We start from the raw sequence: 6,173 nt of genomic DNA, 5'->3' as shown, positions 1-6,173 counted from the left end.
ACCGGGAATACTCTCTCTGATGAGCATAGTAGCTAACGACCCTAGACGACTCGATGCAAGTCTTTAGGCTGACTGATTAGCCCTTAACACATTACTTCTGAAAATCTATGGCAGAAGGCTTTTTTTCATAGATCCTTCAACACCGCGACTTCAATCATAAACTAACAACCCAAATAACGTAATCTAATCATTTCGTTTGGGATTATTGCATAAAAGAAGATTTTTAAGCTTGAGATCTGTAGTCTGCTGATAATTTCTCATAATCTTCATAACTTCAAGAATTATAAAATAAGAGATTTCAGACCGGTCATTTGGCGCCGACATATTTACTGTTAACGATTAGGCATCGCTAACACTTCTCCCAAACATTGAAAAAAGTCAGTTACATTCAGAACTTGCGAATTCCGATTTGGGACCACAGTATGACGGCGAACTTAACGGCACACCGTTATGATAAGCTTAATGCACGGCTGTCCGTTCGTCTGCAACATGCTCGCCCGATCCGATCCGTGACGTAACAATAAAACATTGTTAACGTTGATTGCCCTGCGGTCGCAATACCGTTCGCCCGCTGGAATTTCTTGTTGAACGTAACGTAGAGAGGGGCTACGGGGAACAAGAGGGAGGAAAGCTGTGCCGATGATGACGATAATAATGATGATGATGACGCCGATCCACGCAGGAATGAACCGCACGCACGTGGACGCGTCTTCTAGACCCCGTTCCGTCTAGATGATGATACAGAAGATTCCTCGGTGGCCACTGTCCGTATTTACGATTTAATACCGGACAACCGCGAGGCGGTTCTTCTATTTGCGCGTCACACGATGAAGCTTGATTGCGTCACCGATGACTCGATCATCGAACGTAATCAACCGCTGCGCCGCCGCCGTCGGAGATCCAGGAAATTGACTTTCTTCGAACTTGCACTGAATTTCGCTTCCTGTCGTTGAGCATTGGTTACGCGGAAATATAAACAACTTTTTACGTACATAAAATCGTGGTTCTTTAAAAAGTCAATTTGTACATCTTTGAAAATTTGAAACGGCAACGTAATCTTCCGATTGTGGAGGAACACTGGAATTAGAGTCCAAGCACCAACACCGTGCGAGTTGCGTGGCGGTTTTGCTGACACCTGATTGGGCCTAGTATCGGTCCCAGGTCTCTCGTCAATTATGATTGGCGGGCACCGTGCGCGCGTCCGATTCCGCGAAACCATTCGGGGCCCCGGATCGACAATGTGCTGCCGCAACGAGGTTATAACAACAAGGCTCGTTGAATGCAGCCGCCCGGCCGGCCAGAAGAGAACGATAGCCTCGTTGCCGGATAATCGTTATTGGCGAGGTAACGTGTCTTCATCGATTCCACTCGACGATGGGATTCCTCGAAACCGATTACGAAGTCGCTCTTCCTCGAGTCAGCGCGCCACGGATCGTCTCCGGACATCATTGCGTCCGTGCACCTGCGGGAGCTAGCTACTACGCTCTCGAAATTCTTCTCTGCATGTGCGATATCGTGCGGAACGATACGCGTGGCTGCCGCTGAAATCGATATTGAAACGAGCCCCGTCGACCTACGATCGCCGATCGGCCGTTTGATAGAGAAATCCTCGTCGATCAGCACGAGCGAACGCTCGCCAATCTCCTTTTCTCGAAAGAAGATCACCAGATTGCGGAATTTATGGCAGTAATGAATAGGTCAAATGCTAATCTACGAACGTCTAAGAAGAGTTTAAGAGTGCTGCTACATTCACTTTGATTTATTTATATTATCGTGGCTTTTCATATATTTGTCAACGTAGATGACATCAAAATTCGTACATGATATAAATAAATGTTCTTAAAGGTCATCCTTCGTTTTCGTTTTACGATATCAATTTAGTCTAACCGAGACAGTCTAATAGGAATATTAAGACTTGGTCATTATCAAAAAATGGTAAATTAAGTTCTCCCTAGAATCGAATACAATTTTAAAATGAACCGTACCAGCACTCTCTCTCGCAATCAGTCTGCGAAAAAGGAAATTCGCGCAAGCATCTGCTGTGCAATTACAACAGCTCGCCGTACCAGATACACGTGCGACAAGCAACAAAGTATTAAACGAAAATTTATGGCTGCCTGTAAAAGGGTGTCCTATATATTTTCTCACGGCACACTCGTTCTCAAAATGGCACGTATCGATTACTCCCGAAAACCAATGAATATTTCAGTAAAAAATAATTCATCTTAGCGTACCGTACACCCGATACATTGTGATCTTCCACTGTCATTGAAAAATACGCTGTCAAAAACGAGCTCGAAGGCGCTCGGGTGTTAACACGACGTTACCGGTGAGTAATTACCCGCGAATTACACTCGATTTATAAACTGTCGTTGCTTCCGTACAATGTCGATGAATTTACGCAACAAAGAGTCTGACGGTGTAATGGCGGTAGGAATATCGCGAATGGTTAGGGATAATGGCTGCAATTTTCGCGAGAAAACGATTCAACTCGGCCCTCGCTGAGAGAATCCATAAATAGAAAGAGCGAATCGATCGCTCGACACGCTCATTATCGGTTATTAAGCATATATTAAAAGCCCGGCCACTTGATATTGTAATTATCTCGGTTATAAATTGGTTGTCACTTTTTTTGCCCGCGTGAGGTCGCGGATGATGAATACGTGGATCATCGGGGTTCCGTTACACCTTCACCCCGCTTCAACATCGACTCCCCCACCTCGAACGCTTTGCTGATTTCATGCGCTATACTTTCGCTACACTGTATGCTCGTTGGTTATTTCGCGAACCAAAAATTAAATTAAATTACTCAACGAATCAAAAATAAACTGGAAGAATTATTTTACAAATGAAAAATAAACTGAAATAATTATTCTACGGATCAAAAAGAAAAATGGAAAGATTCTAAAGGTGACACTGAAAATAACGAAGTGGATGCAATTAGATAGAGCAAATTCAAGGCGGCCATTTTTCTCGCAGCGCGAGAAATCCAGGCACATCGTTGCAAGCAGGCTGAACAGGCGAGCGGGACTAAAAGCAGCATCCATTATTCCCGCGGTTATCATTTTGCATAATGCACGGCCGCGCGATGCGGCAGCTTTAACCCGATGCGTTATTCAAGCAAAACGAATTTTCCAGGGCGCGTCGTACCTGGCTGCGATTCCGCGGCGATGATTTAATAAATAATGAGGGGTTCGAGCCCCTCTCTCTATCACCCCAATCGAACGCTAAGCCCATGTCAAACCCATCAATATTATATTCGTCCGCCTCCGCACGGTCGTTCGACATCGCTCGCGGGTTCGGAGAGAGGGGCGAAACGACATTAGTTCTGTCGCTAATGGTCCAACTTTAACAATTTCCATGGGATTATCGTGGAAATCCTTTGCTCGCTTATGCAAATAAAAGCCGACCGGAATTCGCAGGGAATACGTTTACCAGCCGATGCCTGACGATGAATTTCCGATCGGCTCGTTCGGGAAATTGCCTCGCGGAGACGACTGGGGGTCGACAAATAATGGAAACATCTCACATACTGAGATGCTTCTTCATCGGTACATTATAAAGTTCGTATTTAACCAATACACATTCGTTTGTAATTTTTAACCTATTTTTTTCCGCTCCGTGAATCTACAATTGGATGGAACAAACAAATTTTCTATGACAGTGTTATTAGATTCGGGTAGCCCTGTAAGTTTTTTTAAAGAAAATTTTGTACCGAAAGATACCGCGTGAGTAGGGTTGCCAGAAATGTTTTATCCAAATATATGTAGAAGAAGTAGTGAAGACTGCAATTATGTATATATGAGATAGGCTCAAAATATAGGAGTTCAAATAAAAGAGGTACACAGTACATTTTAAACTTTTTTATTCAAAGAAAGATTTTTGAAAATTCAAATATAATATAGGAGATCAAGTTCAAATATAGAAGACTCATATCAAATATATGTAGAAGATCTGGCAACCCTACGTGTGAGTAACGTTAACGGAAGATCGTCAACATGTTCGTTTAATGGGGAATCTTTGATACGTGTTTTGTTCTCGAGGAATTCAACCGATTCCATGGATTCCCGGTTTCGTTTCAGGCTAGATTGAATTATTACGGAAACATGATCCTTTTCTTCTCCGGGGCCACGATTATGATATCACCGGGACGAATCTCTCGTGACCATTACGAATTTTATATTTGAAGAAAGAATATTGTTCGTACCGTTCGTTTTTTGGCTTTCGTAGGTTGAAGGAGAGCGGAGGGAGAGAGGGTGACTAGAGGTATTATGTTTCTCGGTTTTCGAGCGATTAGAGTGAATCACCTTTGGAGCGAAACGGCGCAAACGGCCGAGAGGATAGGCGACGAGCAAATGGACTGGAAGGTGTAGGGCTTTTGTGGGAAGCGGCGCGGACGTTGTCCAAGTAAAGGTCTTCGTGTCAACAAAGGCCACTTCGGGCATTACACCGATCCGTATACCACAACGAACGGGTCCGTCAATGTTTGTCAATTAGTCCTCCGCTGCGAGATTCGCTCGTTTCGCTGACACACTTGTACACTGGCACGTATTTAACGTCCTCGGTCCACAGGTCTCTCGTGTATTATTCGCGTTTTACCACCGATACACACTGTGGCCCGCAATTATGACTCCACGGAAAATGGGATGCTTCATTGTGCAAACTGCGACGAAGCGTTCGATATGCAGGCCATCGTTAACACTCATACGTTCCTCGGAGTGAAAATTCATCAATTTACTATTGTTACATACTGTAAAATAATTCATCTCTTTCTGTTTGTGTTGCGAGATGTATTTCTTTAAAGTGTCACGCTATAAACGAAACATAACTTGTTGTTTTAAAGTGTAAAATAAAAATATTTTTGGGGAACGTATGAGGGTTAATTAGCTCGGTGCCGCCTAATATTGCGACAGACGTACGATCAACATTTCAGACAGGATAAATTCGTTCGCAAATAAATTCATCACACTGAAAAATATTTTCTAGAAAATTGACAAACAAGAACTTCAATGGTTTCAGGAAGAGAAATCATTGAAATCGTTCACTTTCTCAGACTGAAAGAAAAATGTTAAGTGTATTTTTCTAAACGATTTAAAATTCCCATGAACTTTCAGGAAGTGACAGGAAGTAACATATAGGGATTGGATTCGTGATTTGTCTAAGCTCTCTAATGCCGTCGGCAATAATGAAATTGACAGAACGTTTCGGACAAGCCGTATAAATATCTCGGTTAATTTCAAGAGACAGCTAAATATCGGAGTCTTAGCTTCACCTGCGCGAACGGAACCGACCGGCCAGTTTATTTTCACTCACTTCCTGCTCCTCTCGGAGATCCTAACCCCGGTACGTCAGACTACGTAGATGCTATCGATCACGCCGTTTAATTGCTAGACAAATGGACGTATTAGATACGTCTCGGGAATATGAATAGTACCTCCGTCAGCCGCAGCTTAATATTCTATTAGCTCGGTCCCGATCCCATTCCGCCTTGCGTTCACTTTGGATATCCTCGTGCAACTTAGATACAATCTATTCGAATCGTGATACAATACTGACATTTAACTATTATGCTAAGCTCGACAAAATTAACATTTTAACAGGGGTGAAAGTTGTTCCTGAGATTAGGGTTGGAAAATATCTTGGAAGCTAGTGATTGTAACAAAATGCAAATTGTGTATATTCAAATGAAGCATTCAAAAGAGCAGTACAGAAATTATGTTGAGGTTTGTTAAATTATTTTTCCAAATTTTTCTTGGGCCACTAATTTGTCGAAAGGTTCGTAATTAAAGTCACTCGATTAGAAGATGAATGGATTTCCATGAATGAAATGTTCTGCGCTACGATTATACCGAGGATTTTATACATTGACAGCATTTTGAAAAATTTAATTTGAGTTGCACACTGTTTGGAACATAATACAAAATATTCGTGTTTTTCAACAAGCTTCAAGAGCCATTTTTGCTATTTCAGAGCAGCCGTTTGCGGATACGGAAAAGTATGTATTGAACATTTTTTCGAGCACTATGCCACTCTAAAAGCGCATCGAAATCTGCGTATATCTGGCTAACTTCCCCGTCAGCTGCCTGGCTCGCAGGGTTGCACAATCCTCGAGTACAATAGCGTCGTTGAACGATGTCAGTGCGACCGTTTTCCCTTTTTTCATCTCTCGTTTT

The 6,173-nt window shown here is 42.7% G+C and overlaps 1 protein-coding gene across 2 annotated transcripts in view; it reads left to right on the top strand.

The window, feature by feature from the left end:
* The window catches only part of Sox102f (transcription factor Sox102F), a 395,175-nt gene that overhangs the window by 35,457 nt on the left and 353,545 nt on the right, over window positions 1–6,173 (top strand). The window lies entirely within an intron of this gene.

Source organism: Lasioglossum baleicum, chromosome 2, assembly GCF_051020765.1.
Source record: "Lasioglossum baleicum chromosome 2, iyLasBale1, whole genome shotgun sequence".
Lineage (NCBI taxonomy): Eukaryota > Metazoa > Arthropoda > Insecta > Hymenoptera > Halictidae > Lasioglossum > Lasioglossum baleicum.
The sequence above is the reverse complement of the archived record's forward strand: the minus strand, read 5'-3'. Positions and strand labels throughout refer to the sequence as shown.